We start from the raw sequence: 26160 nt of genomic DNA, 5'->3' as shown, positions 1-26160 counted from the left end.
GTCTGCCCGGTGTTGTATCGAGCTCTGTTTCCCCCACCCCTAGAGGGGGAACAGTATCTGACAGTAATACTCCAAGCTGTCATGATGCATTCCCCCTGTTTTTAAATGGTCAAATTTAATGATATCAGCCTGAAAATCACTTATCTGTTGTGGAGAAAGAAGTCAGGAGTATGAATTTGAAAGATGTGTGAGCGTCCTTTCATATTGAACAGAGGGGGAACAGTATATGACAGTAATATTCCAAGCTGTCAGGATGTGCTTTACCTGCTATAATGGAGCTGGATTTAAGACAAATATGATAAAATAGCGATTTATATTTAGCCTATAAATGAATGAGCACACTTTCGTCCAAAAGTCCATAATATTCAAAATGAAAAGTCTCTCACAAATAATTATATTAATATAAATTTTACATTTCACAAATTTTTATTGATAGAAATAACAGTAGTTGGTTGTGTTATTAAAAACATAAAAACACAAACATGTGCTGTTGACCAAGTTTAAAAATATAACTAGACAGTCATGAAATTTGGATTTCACTTCTACAATCGGCATCTTCAGATAAAACTTGCTAAAAAAGTCAGTTTTGAACCTTGGCTCTCTCCACAGTGCCAGTCCTTTGCCCTTCGGGCCATTTCGGACAGGGGCGGGACTAGGGGAAACACATCTTGACGAGGAAACAGAGCTCGATACAACACCGGTCCAATATAGTGGCGACTAGTGCTGTGCGATATGGACAAAATTGTATATCTTGATATAGCTAATTTTATATCTCGATAACGATATATATCCCGATATAGTATTTTTTCTTAGAATTATATATATATATACTCAAATCAATCACATCTCAGCACTATTTTTGATAACCATGTGAATGAAAGGCAAATGAATGACACTTTCTCCTTTTATTTGTAACTTTTTCAGGACTAACAGATAGGACTTCAATTCCATTCATTGTGCACTGACTAGTGCAGTCATTTTCAAGAAATGCAATAAAGTGCAAAGAAATAAAATAAATACAATAACAATAACATAAAGTGCTTCAAGTAACATTCAAGTATGCCTACTTTTTAACAAGTAAAATTGTTAATAAATGAATTGTTTCAGAGGTTGAGATTTAGGAACACAAGATTGTCAGCTTGTTCTGACATGAAATGAAACCTCTTAAAATAACTTGACATCAAACTCATCACATCAAAATCAAAATAACTTGTTGCTTTTTTCACGGTTTTGTTTCACGTGTTTCACAGGTTGAGAGATAGGAAGACAAGCTGGTCAACTCTTTCAGGCTTGAGACATGATCTCTTACATGTAACTATGTTGCCACTAGCACTGAAGACCCGCTCAGATGGGGAACTAGTGGCGGGGATACAGAGGTATTTTTTTGCAAGTTTTGCCACTAATGGGAAGTTGACCTCTTGCTGCCTCCACCATACAAGAGGATCTTTCTCTGCATCCAGGTCAGCTGTCTGCAGGTACATGTTGAGCTCCAGTTCAATGGATGCTCTGCTTGGCTTTGAGGTGCCTTGGCCTGTGGGTGCTGCTGGTTTCTTGAAGTAGCTGGACAAACACTTCCTTGCCTTCTTGGGTGCAGGAAGCTCTGATTCATCTGCAGTAGCTGCAGGGACAGCTGATGGTAGTGGAATGGAGACTGCTGGTGCTGCTGTTTCACCTCCAGCCACCAGGTGCTCCATTTCTGCAGCAGCTCTCGTCTTCATGAAGTTGACTCTCTCTTCCTTTTCGTAGGTGGTTTTGAACCATGGGTCGAGGAGTGTAGCCATGTCAAGCAGCTTTTCAGTGGTGTCGTCGTCATATTTGTCATTGAGGTAGTTAAGGATGACCTCTTTGATGGTTCTAGTGAGCGGGGACTCATCATCCCGAGACTTGAGGATGTCATGCTTGAAGAGGTGCAGTACAGGTTTCACATATGACACACTAACATACTTCTCCCCAGACAAGGCATCTGTAAATTCCATGAGAGGGCTCAATGCCTTGTCCATGGACTCCAGAATTACAATGTCTTGCCAGGTCGGGATCAGATGCCTCACCTTCTTGTCTGCACGGAGGACCTGGCAAATTAATTCAAATGTTATTTATATAGTGCATTTCACACACAGAGGCAACACAAGTGCTTCACAGAAAACAAAAAGCTATATGGCAGAGCACATTTTATGCATGCCTAGCATGATATAAAAATACCTGTGTGAGAGCTTTCTCCTGTTCGATGAACCTGCTGATCATCTGTTGCCGTGAGCCCCATCTGGTGGGGGTCTCACTCTTGAGCTGGTGAGTGGGCAGGCCCAGGCCAACTTGAGCCTTCACCAGGTCACGTCTTCTCTTGAATGAATTGGAGATGGCACCCGTCACCTGCTTGCAGACCCCAACTGCTCGTTGCACACCTGCTTGGGTTTGAGGAGGAGGCCTTTTCAGGCTGTTCTCTGTTACAGAGATACAGAGGAAAGTGCAAACTTTGTATAAGTGTATATTGTTTACATCAAATCAGCATGGACAGCAGCAGATAATTACAATGTAGGCATTTGATATTTAAATGTATCGATCAATGTATAAATGTATATTTAATAAAAATATATTAAAACGTGTTTCAACAATCAACACTATAGCAGATAATTACATGGGCATTTCAAACTTTAATGCATATATGTATATTACCAATGTATAATATTCATTGTTAATGTTGTGCTCCACTCACCTATGGCTAGCTGCAGACGGTGCCCAAAGCACTGTAGCCTGTTCCACTCGTTCAGTTGCAATGCACTGATGTTATTAGTTGCATTATCTGTGGTCACGCAGATTAGCCTTCGGCTACTTAGTATCCAGTCTTTGTCTATAAAATGAACTGTTAGGCTCATATATGGCTGTGTGACTCTGCTCGTCCACAGATCAGTCGTCAATGCATAATACTCCACATGTTGAAGTTCCTCTTTCACCTTTGCACAGCATTCTTCATACATGCGGGGCAGCTGGACACAACTGAAGTGTTTTCGATCTGGCATGTTGTATCTGGGGTCGAGAGTTTTGACCAGTGCTCTGAATCCCTTCTTTTCGACAGTATATACTGGGGCCATATCTTGACATATGAATTTAGAGATGACATCTGTAATTTCGTGGTGTCTGCGGGACTGCTTGTCATAGGGAGTGCCTCTGGTCAACGATTCTTTCAGGCTTGTTTGGTGTGTTTTTTTCTTTTCGTCACTTTGTGGTTTTGAGGTAACGTAAGTGGTAGAAAAGATTAGATGTGTTCGAGTCGCTACTAACAACTGGTTGGTGGCATATTTTGCAGATTACCATTCTCTGGTCGGTGTCTGACTTTTTATACCCAAACCAAAGCCAAACAATGGAATTACGGTTCCCCCTTTTCGGCACCAAATCTTCTTGGGGTTCTGCCTCTGTATCCGCGTCTGTAACGTTATTTTCTTCCGTTCCGCTCTCCTCCGTCTCCGCCATGCTGCCTCTGTTTACTACTTCCAAGCGACCAGTGCCGTAAACGAGTCCTTGCGGGTGACGTAAAAATGCTACCACAAAGCAGTAGCGTTGCTGCAGTTACATCGCCTTCATTCAATGAACTTGTTTTGAACTAAAAATTTTGATATCCAATGGTCATTCTGACGTTGAGTTGTGCTTTACACGGCGTATTAAATCACAACCGCAGTGTACGTTAACGTTAGTGTAGCAACAGTGCTAAACAAGTAGCCTACACGTTAAAATTACGATATAAACGACAGAGGGTTATATCCTACGGTAGACATTTTTATATCACACTACGATATATATCGTAGTATTGCATAGCTCTTGTGGCGACGCTGTTGTATCTAAGCGACGGGCAGAAACGGCCAATGCGGTGTCTGTCTATGGTTATACATGCATGTGTGATGATGTCATTTGTTAAAAATCACGATAATTTGCCCTGTGAATCAGGGGAGACTGGTAGAGCTGCCTTGTTAATACCTGAACTGTCATCTTCTCTCCGTTGAACAATGTAACACTGTAGGACCTGAGCAGGACCTAAACAGCTACGATGCAGTCCCAGGTAATTACCTACCTATCTATTACAACATGTTATGATCCAAATAATATCACAGTGTCACTAAGGCTATAAGTTTTCACCTATGACCCGAGTCAAAAATATAACAAATTAATGTATGACCTGTTCTCTGGTGTAGTTTGGTTAGTTCAAGCTACCAAATTTGTAATACCAGTCAGGTACTGGTGCCAATAAATAACTGCCTCACCAAGGTCACCTCCAGTTAAGTGGGAGAGCATTAAATAATTAATGAACAACATTCAGGGATATATTACAGTAAAAAACATTAAATTATAAATAGTTGTGGTTGTTATTGAACTAATAATGCACAATGCTTTATAATGGTATTTGTGATTTTTTTTATTTGTGAACAGTTTAGAAGGTGTGAATATAATCTATTGTCTACAGAGGTTGACACACAAGATACAATGTTGGCACTGCTGAACTGGTTCATCACCACTCTCCAGCAGAATGCAACCCCTGGTGCTGAGGCAGCCACAGCAGCTGTACAGAGTATTCTTTCTGTTTTGAACCAGTCATTGGGCAAGGCCAGCACAGAAATGAGTCAGGGACAGAGCCCAGGGCAGCGCCCAAGCATGGATCAAGAAATGGCCAGGTCTAAGATTTGAAATAGTGATTAATAAACACTGTGTAACAACAATGAATCCATAGAATAGTATTCTACATTCACATTTAGGGCATTTAGCAGACGCTTTTGTCCAAAGAAACTTACAATAAGTACATTTGTCACATGAAAGAAACCACTATCATTCTATTATTGTAATTGTTCTCAGAAAAATCCTATCTTATTTGTTATAACTGATAAATGGTATTGGAATATACTATACAGTGCTATTTATTTAATGTGAAACATTTTTTGCAGGTTTTTCCCTGGATTTTTTAGGCGAGGGTTCAAGCGAAGCTCAATAAGCTTTAATAGGCCAGCTAAGATAGCCAAACAGTGGAACCCTTTTCATTTCACAGTTTATCTACTTCACAAAAATTGTGAAACAACCCCCTCAGCAGCTCAGGACCTACAACACATACATGCTGGTCTAGGGAAGAGAACTCTGCTCATGCATGAAGACATGACTCATTCAGAGAACTGAAACTGTTGAAAATTCATAATATATACTTACATTTTAGGTCTCCAGATTGTTTGAAAGTGCTTATCCAAAGATGAAAACAAGCACTGGAGGATGGCTTCTGTACAAAGCAGCTGGTATTAAAAACAAAAATAAAACTCATGCACACTGTTATGGATTCATTGTTTGAACCAGCTTTTCAGATAACTTTTGTAATTTTTCACCAGGTGGAAATGGAAGGCGGCATATGTCTGTAGTACCCCCTGAATCAGAGGGATACACAGTAAGTACAATCAGAAGGGCCTCTGGAGGAGGGAAAACCACGCTGTACATTGTTCCTTTACGGCAAGAAATTGATCTAGCACCTCTTCCCTACGATGCCCCGGAGTTCTCACTCACGCCAAAGGCTGAATGCAAGAGTTGCTTCAAAGTTATGCCTTTGCAGCTTCTTGCCATGTAAAACAATGTAATGCCCCAAAATCTGATACACACTCAGATTCTAAACCAGAGGTAAAAAAAACAAAAAAAAAACCTCTTCTTGTGCTTTGTTGTTTTCTAGAAATATTGATGACAAGTAACATATTGAAAATGTAACTTATTTGCCTATGTTTAGATCGCTGAGGTACACTCTTCTGGGAAGAAAGTAAGTTGCTTCTCACATCCAGGGTCAAAGAACTTAACTTATGCTCATTCAAACTGTTTTCAATATTCTGTGATGAGATGTATTTCTCTTTGTTTTAGCCAACAGAAGGAATGTGCCCTGTATGCCAGAAGGAATATCCAACAAGGGAATTGGAACTACATGCAAGTGTCTGTGGTGACTGGGAGAATAACTTGGACAGGTATTGTTATCAGTTTAGCTCTTTAGGTGTGAATGGAGACAAATCCTGGCAGACTAACTAAAACATGATGGATTGTGACACTGGGGCCTGGTATTGTGAAAATAAATCTGATTGGGACAGATTTATATGTACAGCATCAAAAAGGCTCTGAAGCTTCACACTCAATCTCAGATATTAATGCTAACTTTGCTATTGCCATCTACCAAATTAAATATAGCCGCAAGCGGCAATCTGCGGGTTCTAACCTCTTTCGTCCCAAACCAGCCACCCTGAAGAGGCTTTTTTTCGTAGAGGACTATCAGGAGGACGTGTATGAAAAATTTCAAGTCAATAGCACTTATGGCTTGGTGGGGAGAGCCTTTCAAAGCTTACACTCTTATGTTATAGCGCCCCCATTAGGCCGATTGGGATCAAATGTTTTGAACAGCATTTGGACATCATTTACACTCGACCTACCAAGTTTCGTGTCTCTAGGTCCTTCCGGCTCGCCGTAAATGATTAAAACGCAAACAATGACGGTTAATGAGGAACAGGCCACGCCCACTTTCACCAATCAACATGGCAGTCAAGATATTAGTTAATAGTCACCCCTAGAGCATGCATCCCAAATTTGGTGAAATTCCGTCCAATGGTCTTTGAGATACACATGTGTGGCATTTATGGCGCCCCCTATGGGTTGAGCTCAAAATGCTTTGGTAGGCATATTTCCAGCCCCGTTGTGGACCTGCCCACCAAGTTTTGTGATGATGGGGCAAAGGGTGTAGGAGTTATGGCCAATCATTTCTAAGCTCCGCCCATTGCAAACATTCATTGGTCCGTGGCGGCCATGTTTTTTGACCAATCTGGCTCATTTATAATAGAAACTTGTCTTTTCATCCCCCGAGGCTGTATGCCAAATTTCGTGTTGATAGGGTCAATTTTGCAAAGGTTTTATTCACTTTACTGTTTTTCACATTATGAAAATTTGCAGAAAATCTGTAATATCGGTTGTCATGATGCAGGAGGCTTTTTTGTAGAGGACTATTAGGAAGATGTGTAGGAAAAATTCACTGTATTTATTCACTTTACTGTTTTTCACATTATGCAAATTAGCAAAAAATCTAGTTAGGCGGACCTTTATGGTTCTAGAGGCTTTTTTGTAGAGCACATTGAGCTGGACTTGTGTGTCAAATTTCAAGTCAATCGGACTTACGGTGCGAGGGGCGTGGCCTTCTGAAAAACGCATTTTCAAGCCTTTATTATAGCACCACCATCTGGCCAACTGGGCTCATATTTTAATAAAAGTTGATGCACATCATTTCCAATCATTGGGCCAAGTTTCAAGTTTCTGGGCCATTCCAGCTCACGGGAATTTGAGCTCAAGCGGCAGAAAACAAATAATAATAATAATAATAATAATAAACCGGTACAATCTTAGAAGGGTTCTACCCCTTCGGGGTTAGAACCCTAATAATAATAATAATAATAAACCGGTACAATCTTAGAAGGGTTCTACCCCTTCGGGGTTAGAACCCTAATAAACCAGTACAATTTTAGAAGGGTTCTACCCCTTCGGGGTTAGAACCCTAATAATAATAAACCGGTACAATCTAATAATAATAATAATAATAATAAACCAGTACAATCTTAGAAGGGTTCTACCCCTTCGGGGTTAGAACCCTAATAATGCGTATCCTGTGTTAACCAATCAATAACACATTTATCCCGACTTGGGGTTTTTTCTGTAGCCTAATCCATCTATAACATTAGGGCCGTTTTCACGGGTTTGAACAAAACTGTATCAAATATAACCTAGCTTAGGTACCTTTCTTTCACCCTTTTCTCTCCCTCGACGTCGTCTTTTGCGTGCCGCAGCCAGACAGGCAGGTGGTGACTCCAGTGTTGGCTTTTCAAAATAAGGGTATTTGCAGCGTAGCGTCACATTTCATGAAAAACACCATGTTTTGTGCCGAATTCACTTTTCATATAATAATTACATTAACATAAACATAAAACCCAAAAAACACAAAACATTAATCTGAAGGTGTGGCGGGTTTTATTTTGCCGTGGCCGTGCGCCACAATCAATTACATGTAGAGGAAACCCTGGACAGTGAACACCATCAGATCAACACACCTCTGCTCTGCGCCGCCAGCTTATTCAAGATTCAAGATTAACTTTATTGTCCCACAATGTGGGAAAATTTTTCTGGGCCATTCGCCCATGCTGCAGCCACAAATAACACAGAACATGCAATTACACACAATCACATACAATAGATATTCACATCTGTATCATACAAAGTGCCAGAGAGTGCAAAAAAGTGCTAAAATTGTAGTAGGAAAATTACTAACCTATACAAAACAAGCAAACGCAAGTCACCTGAATTCCAGTCTTATCTGACCTTATTTAACAGCTTGATTGACACGGGAACAAACGAGTTTTTGAATCTGTTCAGTCTGCAGTGAGGAACTCTAAACCTTCTACCAGACGGTAGCAGCTCATACTCGCCATGCAGGATGTGGTATGGGTCGCAGACAATCTTATTTGCTTGTTGCAAAGTGGCCTGTTCATAAATACTCTGACTGGAGAAGTGCTCTTTGACACCAATAATTTTTCCAGCAGCATGAACTAGCCGAGACAGTTTGTTTTTTAGATGTACAGAGAGGTTACCAAACCACGCTGTAATACAGTACCTAATCAGACTTTCTTAAACTGCCTTATAAAAAATCAACATAAGTCTTTGGTCAATGTTAAAATAATTCTGCGTACATTTAGAACTGAAAGGAGGAGATCGGACTCAGCTCAAAATTTAAACAAGGGTTTTAATCTTGTACAAGAGGAGCATTCACAGAGCAACACGCAGGTCAGTTACAAAGTGAAGACTCAATTTCTAAAGAGGAAATCAGGGTATTTATCTCCCCCTCTCACTCTGGGTGTGTCATCACTATAATAGATGCTTATTCAAGCCCATTTACAGAACGGAGAATGTTTATCTTTAGTATCTGTCGTTTCCTTACTTAGGTCATAAACAAGTCTCAAGGTAAGGCCATAGAAGAAGTCACAAGTCACAGGTCACAGTTCACAGTTCACAGTCTCTCTAAAAAAAGCTGTGTACTATCAATTCACACTCTTCTACATATAGCACAAAATTCTCATAACAGTCAACACCATGGATTCTCAGACGACGTAAAAAATGTAACCGTTGCTGTAATCTGCAACAGAGGCTATCAACGTGTGTGCTTTAATGTCAGATAAAGTTCCATTCACACTGACCCGCTGTCTGCGATTACTTAAAAATTAAAAATACCATTTAATAATAGAAGGATGAACATTAAAATCATTTAATCTCCTAATAAAAAGATGTGGCTGCAACGTATTAAAAGCTAAACTAAAAATCAACCAATAAGAAATGTGCAAATGAGCCAGAGTCCTCTAAATGCTTTTTAATAAGATGGGTCACAGCTAAAATGGCATCCTCAGTACTTCTGTTGCACTTGTAAGCAAACTGAAAGGGGTCTAAAAAACAGCTAACCTCTGTCTTCAAGAAATTGATCATGATTTTCTCAAAACACTTCATTATCAATGAAGTCAGTGCAACAGGACGATAATCATTATTCTCTTTACAGCTTGCTTTTTTAGGCAAAGGAATGATGATAGAACTTTTCCAGATAGAGGGACCAGAATGAGTGTCTAGGGATTTCTGGAAGATGGGACACCAGGCATTCTGCCAGTTCTTTGCTACAGGACTTAAGTAGGCGCCCAGAGATGCCATCTGGGTCAGAGGCCTTCCTGGGGCAGATGTGTGAAAAGAGTCTCTCCACAACGTGCTGGTCAATTGTAATTACTCCAGGGCCTGATTCAGGTACATCATCCATAGCTGTTTTCTTTTCATGTGAGAAGTCTCTTGAGTCAAATCGGCAAAAAAAGTTATTCAGCTCATTTGCCTTTTCCCCCTCATTCAACACATTTATAGACCTCTTGGCTGGGGTCATGTTTGTCATGGTTTTCATAGAGCCCCATAGTTTTTTAGTGTTCATACCTGAGCAGTGAGATTCAAATTTCTCCCTCTCCTTCCAGTTCTCAATTTGTGATTAAGTTCTTTCTGCATATTTTTCATTCTTAGTAGTTCTCCATTCTTAAATGCTATTTTCCTCTGTACTATGCACTCTTTAATTTCCTTGGAGATATAAGATTTATTATTTGGGTACATAGTGATGGATTTTTTGAGTTAAAACATTATCTTTGCAGAACTTAACATAATCTGTGATGGTATCTGTGGCCTCCTCAAGATCCAGGCTATGAAAGAGGTCCCAGTTAGTGCAAGAGAAACAGCTTTTTAGAGTTTCTACGCCATCATTGCTCCATACAGAGACAATTTTAACTTGTGGTTTGTTGCTTTTAAGCAGGGATTTGTAAGCAGGGATTAAATGGACAGCGTTGTGATCAGAGGACCCTAAAGGAGGATTAACCTTGGCAGTATAGGCGTTTTTAATGTTCCTATAACATTTGTCCAGTGTGTTTTTTCCTCTGGTGTTACAGGTAACATATTGACTGAACCCAGGTAGAGTAGCCTCAAGTTTACAATGGTTAAAATCGCCTAAGATAAAACACGGTGCTTCAGGATTGCGTTTCAGTTGTCTGTGAACACAGTCAGCTATAATATTAGCTGCCTTGGCAGCACTTCCACCAGGCGGGATATAAACAGTGCATAATAAAAAATTCCCAAATTCACGTGGCAGGTAGAAAGGTCTCAGGCTTAAGCATACCAGCTGAATGTCGGGGTTGCAGACCGACTCTCTCGTGGTGAACTGCAAGCACCACAGGTTATTGATGTAGACACATGTGCCACCACCTTTACTCTTGCCAGAGTTGTCATTCCTGTCAGCGCGCACCAGCGAGAAGCCATCCAGGGAAACCAATGAGTCGGGCACGTCCTCCTGCAGCCACGTCTCCGTTACCACGAGCAGGCATGATTCCCAGTACTCGTGGAGGAACCTGGCGTTGGCTCTGAGCTCCTCAACCTTGTTCCTCAGGGAGCGGGCGTTGCAGAGAAGCATGGAGGGCAGTGGAGGTCTGTTAGCTCTTCTCCGTAGTCTATGTCGTACTCCGCCGCGTTTTCCCCTCTTCCGCGTCCGTCTCCTGCAGCCTCCCTCCGGGCGTCGAACCAGCAGTTCACCCGGTAGCTGGGGGGGCGGTATGTAGCTGGTACGGAGAAGCAGGAGCTGGTCCCGGGTGTAACTCAGTAGCGCAGTCGGCATAGCGCCAGCTCCTTCTGGCGAGGGACAGCATGATACAAGCCAGACAATAAAAGCCACAAGCAGTCCTCTTAATAAAAAAAGCAGCATTGCTTTGCACAATCAGGCACCGAGTTAGATAGAGAAAAATTATTCAAAAGTTTCCACAAATAATGACAGAAACACTTAAAACACTAAGGCAGCAGCACAAGGTGGCCCGGGTCGCAGCAGAGCAGTGCCACCGGAAGACCTTATCCGTTCACACTGGTTCGGTTCGCCAATACTACTTGTCAGACATCGAGATCAGACACACTGTATAATGTGACTCCTTATCCATCAAATTCGGACAGGCACAAGAAAATAACAGCTGCCATTGGGTACTTTTAAGCTAAAGATATGCACCCTATCGTTTGTCTTATTTGATTTTCTAAGTATATTTATTTTATCCATTAAATGTTTTATAGAAATTGCAGAACAGTTGGATACATATTTGTACATTATTTTCGATCATTTGATCATCATTTGAGAGAAATGCTGAATAAATGCATCATGTTTCCTAACTCAAAAATTATCGTTTAAATAATCGTGATTTCTATATTGACCAAATAATCGTGATATAACAAACAACTAATCAGTACTGATACTGTATGCTAATAGATAAAGGCGTGACAATAATACAGTAAATGCTTTGAATTTCTTAGATATAGCTGTGCAGTATTCTTAGTAGACCAGATAGCAGCAGATGACAGAAGGCTCATTACAACCAGAAGAGACATAAGACTTTTATTTTTTAGAGACTTGAGACTTGACTTGGACTCGTGACCAAAGACTTGAGACTTGACCAAGTCTCACCCCAAAAAGACTTGAGACTTGACTTGGACTCGTGACCAAAGACTTGAGACTTGACTTGGACTTGCAAAAAAAGACTTGTGAACATCTCTGCTGCTTACACACAGCAATCCCGTATCAGAGATGATATTTTTGTCTCCCAATATGCCATCTTTGCTTTCGCCTGTGCCTTTGAGACTGCATCAACCGTAATAGTAAATCGCAGCACTTGTGTGTCGTTACACACAGCGAGCCGGCTTCCTGGCTGCTTCGTGTGTGTAGGGGATAAGGCATCAGCTGCACTGCTTTGAAGAGTTCATGCGCGCTCCCGCGCCAGCTTGGCTGATGGCTGCAGTTACCCTAACGGCCGCAACGGCCGTCGTGTCACTATTGAGTCTTATTTCTTGATCCTGCCCCAAGTTCCTTTAAGAGCTGACCATGCAGTGGGGGGAAAAAAACTACGATTATAATTCTCATTTTTACATATACGCATTGCGTTTTGGTATTTTTTATTTTATTTATTCAAATCAATAATATTCAGACAATATTTGGCTATATGCAATTGACAACAATAACATCAACGTTAAGTAATAAAATGGGCATGCATAAATCATCTCAATGAATAATCCGGTCTGTTGTTTGGGTTACAAAATACTGCAATAGATTACAATAATGCCACGTAAAGCAAATAATTCATTAATTTACACTTACCTATGGCAAGATGCAGCATGTGGCCAAAACACTGAAGTCTGACCCAGTGGTTGAGTTCGGTGGCCTTTACAATGTTCGTCCCGTTGTCGGTGGTGATGCAAACTTGCTGCTCTTCAAGCAAATGCCAGCTGGCCAAGGCCTCACGTAGTCCACACTAGAGGCTGGAATCGGGTCGGGCAGCCCGACCGGGTAACAAGCTGGGCCGGGCCGAGTTTTTAATTAATTAATTCGGGCTCGGGTTGGGTCAGGCTGCACGGTGGACTGTGATGAGATAAAATTGACGTTGTGTTACGCCCGGAGAGGAGACTCCTCCTCATGAGCGCTCATTAGGCACACTTCATGAAATGATGGATGGCTGTTTTTCAGTTGGTGAATTTAAACGATGGACGGGCGGTAGCTTACCTACTCCTCCACTACCGCTTCTCATTTCAAATAATGGAGAGGGAGAGAGAGAGAGAGAGGCAGAGAGAGAGAGAGAGAGAGTGTGTGTGTGTGTGTGTGTAGCCTCGCGTCTCATCAGGAGAAGCTGCGCTGCCGCTGTTTGTCGTCATTGAAAATAACGTGAATTTTACATAATAATATTTCGGGTGTCGGGCCGGGTCGGGCCTGGTTTTTAATTAATTAATTCGGGCTCGGGTTGGGTCGGGTCTGAAAGTCTCGGGTTCGGGCCGGGCACGGGCTTAATTTCCAGGCCCGATCCACCCTCTAGTCCAGTGGTTCCCAACCTGGGGGGCCCGACCCCCCAAGGGGGGCGCCAAAGATCCAGGGGGGGTCGCGAAGCCCTCTTGATTTTAAGGGGTTTAATAATTTTAATGTAATTAAAATGTTAAATAAATGAGTAGGCTAAGCATTTAATTCATATATGTGACACAATCAACTAAATTCAAGGGCCACATTAAACATTTATTCGTGTATTTAAAATTTTAGATAAACAAATAAGTTATAGGCCTATATCACAAGGAACAGAGCGTGTGTGACGTGAACGCCTCTCGTGCAGCAGTCGTTGCTAGGCAACGGCGTAGGCGTTCCTACACGGAGCTAAGGGAGAGATGGCGAAGCGTCAGGTAGAGGAGACTGCGGAAAATGTCCAAAAGAAAAAGAGGGGCTACCAAGAAAGTTATATTGAGTTTGGCTTCATAGAAGCAATGGATAAAATTAGAGCAGAATGTATATTTTGACGTGACAAACTGGCAAATGAAAGTTTGAAGCCCTGCAAGCTGAAGTGACACCAGACAACTAAACATCCCGAGACGGTGGGTAAACCCAAAGAGTTTTTCATCAGAAAAAGAGAGCTTGTTGTCACTAGCAGGCCCCAAATATGTTGTAATCATACACAGGTTCTCCTCATTGTCCCATGCTGTTATTAAATTACTGAAATATAAAGTATTTCATGTAAAAGAAGTTATGATGTTCCTTATTTTATTAAGGGGGGGGGGTCACCAAAGTTTACAATGGTAAAAATATGGGTCCCTTAAGAAAAAGGTTGGGAACCACTGCTCTAGTCCACACGCGTCGTTTTCTCCGGTGTGTTCTCCGGGGAAGTAGGCTGTCTGTAGACACCGTGTTTTTAGTTTTGAAGTCTTGGTCCAGAAAGTGTACAGTGAGGCTGATGTAGGGCTCTGTTGTTCTACTGGACCGAAGATCTTGAATTGTTCGTGTAGGTCTTTATGGTTGTATTGCAGGTGGTGATGGAGGTTGGTTGTGTTTCCTCTAGAAGTGGCAACAACTGCTCAGCATGTTTTACACAGTACCTGTGTTTGTAACATCTCGTCTCTCCTGAATCCAAAATAAGTCCATATAGCAGAAGTGCTGTTTCTTTTCACCACAAGGTCTTCGACAACCACATTTTTCATCGCTTTTCTCTCCTCCCTCAGCCATCATAACCTGGCAATCACCACCAAACTGATGCTGATTAATTTTATCAGGGTAGCTAACGGCTAGCTGGGGCTTCATCTGATTGGCCCTTGTATCAAGAGCTCCGTCTGATAGGCTAAATGTTGGCATGCTCACGGTGTGTGCATGTAAAGAAAATGATTTTTCTTATTCATCGCGTGTCAGGCAGTCTTTTGCGATGTGTTTATTGCACATGTTCATATCACGATGAAGATGAAAATTTGATTTATCGGACAGCCCTAATTTGAGCTGATTATTGACTAATGATTCCAGAACTTTAGCAAGACATGGCAGGTTAGAAACTGGTCGATAGTTATTAATATCAGCTTATCACCACCTTTATGGAGTGGGACAAAGTGCAGTTTTCCAGATCTTAGGGATAACCCCCGAAGAAATGAATAGATTAAAAAGATATGTAATTTCATCAGAAATAAATGGAGCACAGTTTTAAAAGTATGGGTCTACTTTATCCTCCTGTTGGGACCGTCCACATGGTTCTGACATCGGATCAGCCTGCGTGCAGCTCAGTGCTTAAACACGACATTCATTGCACTATAAAAGGCTGGTAAACAAAGGAAAGTGCAACGATCCTTATGTCCTGTAGGTGGCGCCTGCTCGTCACAGCCCCCAGGTTGGAAACTCCCATCTCCCATTGTCTGCCTGCGCACCTGAGCGCAAAGGAAGGAAGGAAGACACGACTACAAGTGAGGCTTAATTAGTGTCTGGGCAGATACTATAAGTTAGCGTGTATTGTATGCTTGTGAGCTACATTATTGTTTGTGAGATTGTGGACCGCCATGTCCCTCTTTTTATTGCTGTTTGTTTTACGTGGTAAAACATGTTTTTTGCTTTCACTTTTCGCTCATTACGAGCTGATTTGAGCCCCTCCACGCCGTGGAGCGGGAGTGTTAGCCTAGCCTAGTGGCCGCTAAGGGCGTTGGCCCTTTGTCTTTGTCTCTCTCTCTCTCTCTCTCTCTCTTTAACTAACCCACATGTACATGTACACACATTAGGGGTTACACATGCACAGACATAATCTTATGAGCGACCTGTGGTGGTCTGGTTATTGGTCCCTGATTTCAGGGTGGTGCCCCGTTTTTTAACGATTTGAAAAATAATTTTATTAATTTTTATTATATTAATTTTAATAATTATTTTCAATAATTATTAATTCCTGATAACCACACCTGCCCTACCATCCATTCCCAACACTCCCCAGTTGCTTTCCTTATATCTACACCTTGAAGTGCCTCCTTATACAACAGAGGTATTGAAGTTGTGCAGCGTAAACACTGAGGTTTGGTTTGGTCTATCTATTTGATAGTTATTAAATGTAATACTAAAAGGTATAGATCTACAGGATTTGTACATTTACTGCTTTCCAAAATGTGGATGGGTTTGTACAAGAGCTGGAGATGAATTCTGTGTGAAAGTTGGCCTTTGCTTTTCTCAATGAAGATATGCATTTATTTCTGAGTTGTATAAAGGTAACCAGTGTGCTTCCTCACCAGTATGCCTTGCTAGAGCCCAGGCTTTGTCCCTTGTATTGAGCATCATTGATGGTTCTGAGCTCAAACAGTGGTTTGATCTATCTTTAACCTTGAGCTTTATGAAGGGTGCATATTTATCAGTAATGGTAACTAAAGAGTTGGTGAAAGATTCAAGAGCCTGTTCTACATCCAGTATTTCAGTAGTATACTGTATATTACTGTCAGTTAAAAAAGCCTGTTCCTTGAAATGTTTTCAATTTCTTTTAATCAAAATTGCTGACATGATTTTGCCAATCCAGCACTTCTAGTGCAGGCTACAGGACAGTAGACACTTAGACCAAGTGCAAAAACTCCAGAGGCAGCCATTTTCTCCCTCCCATTACACAGAATCAGATCTATCAATGTTGACCTTAAGGAATCCTTCAAATTAGGTCTGGTTGGTTAGGGTTACGATCAGCTGTGATCAGATTGAGATTGTCACATTGTATCTCTTTTAGACAATTTGAATAATTTGTTAACCAGTTAAGGTTAAAGTCACCTAGAACCAGCATTTCTGAGTTACTGTACTATGCTGAGCACGTAAGTCAAAGTCGAAGTTGAAAATATTTTGCTCTGAGTCACCACAGGGCTTACTGGCAGAATGCAACTTGATAATATTAGATTTTTAGCTCTTTAATTTGTACAGGAATTAGACATGTGATGTTTGCGGTGACCATTTGAGATCAGAACATGAATATTATATGCAGGAGCAGATACTGATAGTAAAAGAGGTTGAGTATTCTGGCTGTCATACCTTCCTGCACTGAATGCTTTGGTGGAGCGTAACGTAAGTTCAATGTTCATGGAAAAAAGACGAGATCCTGTGTGATTTGGATGGCGACGATCGTGTCTGAAAAGATCGATTCTGTTGTGGAAGGTGGTGAAGTTGTCCACGTAGGGGATGCCCCTGTAGCAGCAGTAGCCCTTCATCCAGATGCGCAGCTGGAATGGCTGGCTTCATCAGCAGTGGCTCCGGTGGATATCCCAGGGAGGTATGAGGAGGAAGGTGGCAGTTCGGAACGGGGCTCGCCTTCAGGTGAGAGTGAGCGGCAGTGCGCTTCCTCGGGCACAGGGCCACCTGCCCAGGCATGGTCAGCGAGGAGGCTGGCTGTTGTGCAGTCGATGGCAAGAGGGGTTGGGGCCGCTCACACAGCTGGGGAAATTCTCTCTCATCCATGACATCTATTGTGGGCATCAGGGCTTGAAACTTGTTCTCCAGATGGAGGGTCTCTGGTGTAGCGGAGGGAGGGGGACATTTGCCCCGCAACTTTCTGCTTCTCATCAACCTCTAGGGCTCTGGGGTTGAACAAGCCTGGGTCCTCGGCTTTACGTCGAGGCTCAGCCAGAAGTCTTTTACAGCTGGTGGGATTTCAGCAGGACCTAATTCACCCACCAGGGCTGTATAGTGCGACATATATGTCGCACGTGCTACATCAAAACATGCCTGTGCTAAGAATTAATCTGCCCTGTAGCATGGGTGCTATGGCAGGGGCCCAGCATGGATTAAAGTTCTCCGTCGCTACGACGGATTTCGGTCATTCAAACTTCACAGAGGCGACTTGTGAGATCAATGTAGATCGGAGGAGAACTGTTGGCTGATGTTTATTGACAGATTGTCACACTCTACAGCCAATGGTATCATTAGCAGCGTGTGCGCACCTGACCAATGACAGTGCAGTGACCATCACAGGGCGGGATCGCAACATGGAGCGGCGCTAAAGTTTAGCTGCTTAGCTAGCAAGGACTCGTCGCGCTGCTACGTTATCAACTGAGTTTAGTCAGCACGTGAGAACTCGTCTGACACGGAGAGTCTCCTGTTGTGTGCTACATGTGTGAAATAACAACTATAGGGGACTATAGGGGACAGTGTATCTGTGTAAACGGCTTCATTCAGCGTCTCTCCCTCCCCTTGGCACTGTGAGTTACCATGGTTACAGGACCGCCCTGAAACTTTATAATGATGATCAATAAGATGCTTTTGGTTAGTTTGACTGTACAGAGTCATGAATGTTGCTGATTGTAGCTCAGTGCTGAAATCTTGTATTATAACATATAGAACAAAGCCTCAGAGCTTCTTTGATTACTAACAGTATGTTAGTGATGACAGAAAGTGATAACTCGCCATCAGACTGACAAGGCTGCAAAAGTTGCTGTTTGTATGATGTATTTTTCTGTTAAACGATAAGAGGCTCACTTTAAACAATATTAATAATAATAATAATTAATGATAATGATGATGAGAAGAAGAAGTAGAAAATAGTGTACTGAAAAGTTCTGTAGATGGTTGATTATTTGAAAGAGTAAAACTTGAGAGAAGCTTGGCAAGAAATAAAGAAACAGTTTGATTTCATAGATTGAAAATTACATTGAAAAGACAAAAAACATTTTAGTGTGAATAGAACAGCTGTTCAGATCATCCTCCTGTAAAACACTGTTGGTCAGATATTTAAACTTGATGTCTGCATTAGATCTTATCTTATTTTTTTAGCATGTGTCAAGTAAAACGCCCTGTAACATGGAGGGGGGCGCAAAAATCAACCAGCTGAGGAGGAGATGGAGGAAGAACTGACTGTGCTTGAGTAATGCAGCACTGTTTGCAATTTTGATTTATGTATTTGCACTTTTTGAGCTCAGTACTGCAGTATTAAAATAAATGTTATTAAATCAAATTGTTCTTTTTCGTTATTATGGGGATCGATTCCTGGGCCAGTGGTTACAATGGTGGGGCCAGTGATCTTCAAAAGCCACTGGCCTGGAGGGCAAATTTCCCTTATTGTCTACCCCTGCACTCTTTCTCATCTCTCCGCACAGGGAGATAAAACAAGCGCACCTAGTTACGTACATCACATTCTGCCGTGCGTGCAACGTCATACGCCCGGCAGCCTGTAGCAGCAGAGATCTCAGGTAGCGGCAGCAGCAGGTGCTATGACAAATGGCGGTGGTTTGGGTACAAGAGGGAGGACGTTGAAAAAATAACCGTAATATGTAAAGTATGCCGCAAAAGCGTCGCCACAAAAGGTGGTGGTACAACAAACTTATATCACCATTTGAGAACCCTCCCACTAGAAAACGACGAGTGCTTGAAACTCCGCGCGAGCACATCTCCGGCCGGTGCCATATCGAAGAAAGTGCCGAAGCAACTAGCACTGACGCAGTTGAGTCTGGCGTTACTTTTTCCAGAACAACACCATACGACAAAAATAGTCAAAAACAGAAGGAGATAACGTCCGCAGTAACACACCACATGGCGAAAGACATGGCCCCGGCGAGTGTGGTTGAAAAGCCCGGATTTAGAAAGCTTTAAGAAAGATATAAAATACCTAGTCGCAAATATTTTGCAGAGAAAGCTCTACCTGAGTTGCACATTAAAGTGAGAGAAGAGCTGGCCAATACATTTCATACAGAAGAAACCAAAACTAAAGCTGTGAACTTTTCATTTTCACCATTTGATTTCCTATTATGCAGCTTATTTTTATTTTACTGTTGTTTGAAATAACCTGTGTGACATCCTGCACAAAAGTGCATGTATTTCTTTTAAAATATCCTAGTGGCATTATGCACAAAATGTGCACTTTAATTTAGTGTTATTTTGATACGGCATATTAGTTACAGCATGCATTAAAGGCACTTTATTTGTTTTGAAATGACATGATGTTTGTGCCACTGCTTAATAACAATTTAATAAATACAGTTTTGATAAATTTGTTTAGTTGTGATTTCACCCTTTTGGCATGACTGTTTAAAATCAGCATCTATTAATGCAGTATGAACAAGAATGTTTTAATGTAGACACGTAGAATCATCATACTGGCATGATTGTATGTATCAAAGTGTTAATTCAAGGCTAAGGCAAAATATCGAGATATATATCGTGTATCGTGACATGGCCTAAAAATATCGGGATATTAGTAAAAGGCCATATCGCCTAGCCCTACCTGTAGCCATGACTGTGTGTGAGAGCTGTTTGCCAGTCTACTCACAGATCTAAAGATGAAAGATGCGCTCTTCATACACCTCTCCTCAATCGCCACGGCCAAGGCAAAGCACATCTCGTACATTTCGTAAACATCATCAGCCCTGGCCCCACCAGACTGAGACATCACTGTGCCCTGGAGCAGGTCCATGCTTGCCGTGGCCAGGGCTTTACGTTAACTTTTTCAGCACATAGCACTTGTGCTACAGAGGCTGACAGTTCTTTAGCACAGGACCAGAGAGTTGTAGCACACCCTAAAAATGCCCGTCACCTGGGGTCTTTTTAGGTCGTTTCATGTTCTCAACGCGGACAGGTTGGAAAAATCTCTTCATGTTGTTGAGTAACGTTAGCGTTAGCCACTGTGTGCCAACCCAGCCGTATGGGACAGAGCAGGAGTAAAAGCTGCGACCGTGAGGAATTGTGGGAATTGGCGTTCAATATACAAGACATAACATTAATCATTGACCACAGTTGACTACAACTACCAGGAAGGATAGTCATAGTACCATCGTTCTACTTTGGTTCTACACAGAAGGATTTTTTTTTAAAGATGGTTCTGAACAAGACTTTTTTTTTTGTGGCTAAATCTGCCCATACAGTGGTAGACAATAAGGGAAATTTGCCACTGGCCCTCCGGGGCAAGATTTTTTGGCTTTTGAAGATCACTGGCCCCACCATTGTAACCAGTGGCCCAGGAGTTGATCCCCATAATAACGAAAAAGAAAAATTTGATTTAATAACATTTATTTGTTTGTCATCAGGAGGATGATCTGAACAGCTGTTCTATTCATACTTAAAATGTTTTTTGTCTTTTCAATGTAATTTTCAATCTATGAAATAAATCTGTGCCTTTTTTTTTTGCCAAGCTTCTCAAGTTTTACTCTTTCAAATAATCAACCATCTACAGAACTTTTCAGTACGCTATTTTTCTACTTCTTCTTCTCATCATCATTATCATTAATTATTATTATTATTAATAATATTGTTTAAAGTGAGCCTCTTATCGTTTAACAGAAAAATACATCATACAAACAGTCCTTGCTAGCTAAGCAGCTAAACTTTAGCGCCGCTCCGTGTTGAGATCCCGCCCCGTGTGGGTCACTGCATTGTCATTGGTCAGGCGAGCACACGCTGTTAACGATACAATTGGCTATAGAGTGTGACAATCTGTCAATAAACATCAGCCAACAGTTCTCCTCAGATCTGCATTGATCTCACAAGTCGCCTCTGTTAAGTTTGAATGACGGAAATCTGTCGTAGCGACGAGAACTTTAATCCATGCTGGCCCCACCGGGCCAGTGCTTGGAGCGTTCTGGTGGCCCTGACGGTTTTAAAAGTACGTCCTGGCCACCGGGCCATTTATATTGTCGACCCCTGGAGTGAGAGAAACCTGTAGTTCAATGCCCGCAACTAAAAGCAACTGCGTGACAATTGAATGTATACTTGAATATTCACGATATAGTCATTTTCTACATCCCACAGAGAACAAGCCGCGATACATAGAGTGTATTCAAGATATCGCCCAGCCCTAGCAATGGATGGTTCAAGTTATCAGAGCACTAACCTGGAAGTTAGCTGCTAGTTGTACTCAGCTACGAGTTGGCGTTATCATTCAAAAGTGGCATCAAATAAACAAGAGGAAGGTTGGCATTTGTCCTCAGTAAATAACAATCTGACAAGAGAATGGAGGATGAAAAGCTTCAGGGTTTAGAGTCAAAAGTGAACTTCTGAATGTAGCTGCTTAGTGTGTACATCGCTGCTTAGTCTGTACGTCAGCTGCTCAATACCACAAATACTGTGGTATTGATGATGTCATTATAGAGTTTTTTGTACCACTAATTTTTAGACCAAATACCTTGTTGTTGATATTGTGACAGTATTGTAGCGATGACTTTTGGAACTTTGAATGCAATGGTGGCCAATATCAGCAGAAAACATCGGCCAACAGATATATCAGCCATATGAAAATAGTTGATGATTAATTTTGTGTTGATTAACTAACTGATTAATTAACCAATAGTTTCAGCTTTATATCTAGCTGGACCAAAGTGGTTAAACTCAAACTACTAACAGAGCTGATAAAACTACAGGTTATTATTTTAAAGCTCTGGTCTATGATCTGAGAAAGGTTTGAAACAAGCATCCCCCCACACACACACCCCTCCCCTCTGTGCTCCTTAACCCCTCCCCTCCGAGCTTGTATCGCTCTCCCCTCAGAGTCCCGCAACACACCCCCTCCGGCTACAAGCTTTTTTTTTTCTCTTCAACGAACTTTATACCTCCTGCAACAAGCTTTTTTTTTTTTTCTCTTCAACAAACTTTATACCTCCCGCAACAAGCACCAAGAGCAACAAGCCGGCAGAAACCAAATACAGCCCAGCTTTGAATGCGGAGTAACGATGTCGGATTCACAGATAAAGTTATTACAATGCACGTTGAAACTAATGTAAATCTTGTAAGTCATTACAATGTCCACAGCTAAGCTCCACAGCCAAGCTAGCGTAACGTCATTAGCATGCTACAGCTACGTTACCTTACAGCTACGTAATAAGTTACAACAGCTAAGTTAGCCACTTCTAAAAGTTATTGAGGGCCAAGAGACTAACAGATGCTGCCGTCAGCTTTCATCACAACGATCGCTTCCACATTGTGGCTGAAAAACAAACCTGTGTGAGTCTCGGAGCAGCTGTGTGTGTCCTAGCTGCTGTCTGGTGCTACTCAGACAGCAGCTGGGACACAAACGTGTCCGTAAACCGTAATCTCTTGTTTATGACAGATAAGACACACAAATACACACATCGTAACGCGTTTATGATAATCCATCATATTGATTTAGCAAAGGCTCCGTTGAAAACAAACTGACAAGACCGGGAGGAGGGTTAGCAAAACAGTTGAGTAGTGACCGGGCGAGAGGTTGTTATGGAGAAATAAATCCGGACAAATAAGATAACAATCCGGAAATAAATCCGAAACCCCTCCGCTTCGCGTTGGGATTTCATCCATCCCTTCATTCATCTTACTTGCTGCTTCATTTAGCTGCCACGAGCAAATAAATAGGCTGATTTGGTGTAAACATGTTAGCAATGTTAGCTTGTTGTTAGCTTACAATGCTAGTGTTGGGACCAGCTACATGGTTCTGACGCCGAATTGGCCTGCGTGCAGCTCAGTGCTTAAACGCAGCATTCCTTACACTATAATGCCTGATAAACAAAGGAAAGTGCAATGATCCTTATGTCCTGTAGATGGCGCCTGCTTGTCACAGCCCCCAGGTTGGAAACTCCCATCTCCCATTGTCTGCGTGCGCACCTGAACGCGTCACATCCGCCGACACCGGAGGAGATAAATACAGCGGCAGACCCTTTTCAACTCAGAGTTAAGTTAGGTTTTAACGTGGTTTTTGGAGTCTTAGTAGCCCCAGAGTTACGAGTTGCGGGAAGCATCGGCTTCCATATGCAACTACTACTCAGGAGGGGGCCTACAGATGTCTGGACTAATTTTTCCCGTCTAGGCCGCAGTCTTTCATCTCGCCGGACGAGCCAAAACTGCACCGTGTTCACCGAACACGATCGGGATCCTGAAAAGATGCTGTGCAACCAGCCTCTCTTTACCTGCCTGCAGAAGGAGGATACTTTAATTTTTCCACAAGAAAACGGCCGCTTCTGCCCGTTTTCTTATTGCCCGTCGACCACGCTGTCTTAACAGCCAACGCAGAAACTGCAACCCGCCTTTAATCCACGCCGAGGAAACGAGCTGGATTAAGGAAGACACGACTACAAGTGAGGCTTAATTAGTGTCTGGGCAGATACTATAAGTTAGCGTGTATTGTATGCTTGTGAGCTATATTATTGTTTGTGAGTTTGTGGACCACCGTGTCCCTCTTTTTATTGCTGTTTGTTTTACCTGGTAAAACATGTTGTTTGCTTTCACTTTTCGCTCATTACGAGCCGATTTGAGCCCCTCCACGTTGTGGAGCGGGAGTGTTAAGCCTAGTTTATGCTTCTGCGTCGCGGCGACGGCGTAGTTACGTCGTCGGCCCGACGCCGTCATTGAGCATTTGAAGTTCTGCGTCGAGGGAACGCGTTGGTCTGCAATTCACCGCCAAGCCGCGAGGGGGGGGTTGGTTTCGGGGGGTTCTTGCTCTCTTGCACTGCAGTTGCGGTCAGAGCGGATATGCTGTGTAGCATTTTGGTCACAGTGTGGGGCTTACAAGCTACATGCTGCACAACACCAATACTCCTCCTGCCCTGCTGGGATCTCACAAAGCATGGAGTTCACAAGCAATAGGAGACAAGCATGCAAGCAGCAGAAGTAACTGGCGGTGTTGTTATACTGTTGACCATAAAAGCAACTGCCGGAATGACGGTCTGAGCGGACCAATCCCAGTGCTTGCCGTTCGCGTCTCGACGCGACGCGTCGACGTGACGCGTAGTCAGGATTTTTTGGAGGCGCACGTCAGGCTACGGCGCAGGGTCCGCGTAGGGGTCTGCGTCGATGGCGTAGCTACGCCGTCGCCGCGACGCAGAAGCATAAATCAAGCTTTAGCCTAGCCGCCGCTAAGGGCGTTGGCCCTTTGTCTTTGTCTATCTCTCTCTCTCTTTAACTAACCCACATGTACATGTACACACATTAGGGGTTACACATGCACACACATAATCTTATGAGCGACCTGTTGGAGACTTATGGTTGATGACCTCGCTATAACATAAGATATGTGTGTCTTGTGATTTCTCCCTTTTATGACTTAAGAGACAGAAGCCTTGTGGTAGCACGTCCACCTCTTGTGGGACCGTAGGTCACTTTCCCTACAAATTCATCTCATGTGCAATCAAAGTGCACACGAGTCCAACGGTGGTGTAACCATTGCCGTTGTTCAAATCTCGCGCGTTCGTTCAATTGACTAGCTTTAGGTGACGTATTCACGTGCACCATTTTTTGGAATTCCAGACATATGATTCAGCAAAATCTATTGTCCCTTTGAATTCGTATCCACGCGTGACTTCTCAAAGTCACGTGTCGGCCATTTTTGTAGTCGAACGAACGTGAGTTCCCATTTCCTGTTCGGCCATTTTTGTAGTCCTTTCAACGGAACACTCCGTGACGTCACCCTCCAAGGGAGCGTGACCGTCATTTTGGCTCTCCGCCATTTTGTTTCTTTGACTACAACCGCCATCTTGGCTTCTCTTTCTTTGTCTCTGACACACACACACACACACACACACACACACACACCCATGCTTGTTTGTTATTTGTGCTTGAGTTTGTCTTAGTTTAGTTTCATAGTTTAGCTGCTTTGGTTGAGTAATTGATTGGTGTTTACTGAAAGTATTGATTTAATCAATTTGCTAACAATAATAAAGTCTATCATATTGTACATAGCAGTTTTCTGTGATTATTTTGTGCATATGTTTTGTAACATTTATTGGTTGTGATGGTCAGTGCTCGGATTCATTTCCTTCACTGTTCTTTAATTGTAAATATTTTACAAATATTTACATTTAAAGTGAACCCTTCTTTGAGACTAATTTTGGTTATTGGTCCCTGATTTCAGGGGTGGTGCCCCGTTTTTAACAATTTGAAGATTAATTTTATTAATTTTTATTTTATTAATTTTAATAATTATTGAAAATAATTATTAATTCCTGATAACCACACCTGCCCTACCATCCATTCCCAACACTAGCATAGAGGCTAACGTCTCCATCGAACAAGTAAACAAGTGTTGACAACACTACGGAGACAGACACCGTCTAATAACACAGAAACAAACTAACGGCAGCTTTCACAGTCATAAGCCAGCATCGGCTTGAAAGTTATCTGTGTCACAACATCCACAATAAAGACGAAGATTACCTGCTCAACAGAAACGCCGCTGTATCAGCACCGGGTCCATATCTTCACGGACCTTTCGCCACCGTTCGAACGATGACCCGATGTTTATTCGGTTTGAGCCCTCTTTATTTCACATCTAGCTTTGTGTCTTTTCAGTGACAGACTTTCTTTCTTTGACTCTTTGTCAGTGGGGCAAGCAGAGGCAGCTGAAC

At 42.3% G+C, this 26160-nt stretch overlaps 1 protein-coding gene and 1 long non-coding RNA gene across 4 annotated transcripts in view; both read left to right on the top strand.

Moving 5' to 3' along the window:
- Positions 1 to 26160, top strand: part of LOC311253604 (protein FAM184A-like) — a 200268-nt gene that overhangs the window by 4764 nt on the left and 169344 nt on the right. The window lies entirely within an intron of this gene.
- Positions 5117 to 5959, top strand: LOC311253606. The gene is made up of 4 exons (XR_014621720.1): positions 5117 to 5264; positions 5355 to 5410; positions 5741 to 5770; positions 5869 to 5959. It is a non-coding gene; the product is annotated as an uncharacterized lncRNA (long non-coding RNA).

Source organism: Pagrus pagrus (assembly GCF_965226575.1).
Source record: "Pagrus pagrus genome assembly, chromosome: 24".
Taxonomy (NCBI): Eukaryota; Metazoa; Chordata; class Actinopteri; order Spariformes; family Sparidae; genus Pagrus; species Pagrus pagrus.
This window is presented reverse-complemented; position numbering and strand designations above follow the sequence as displayed.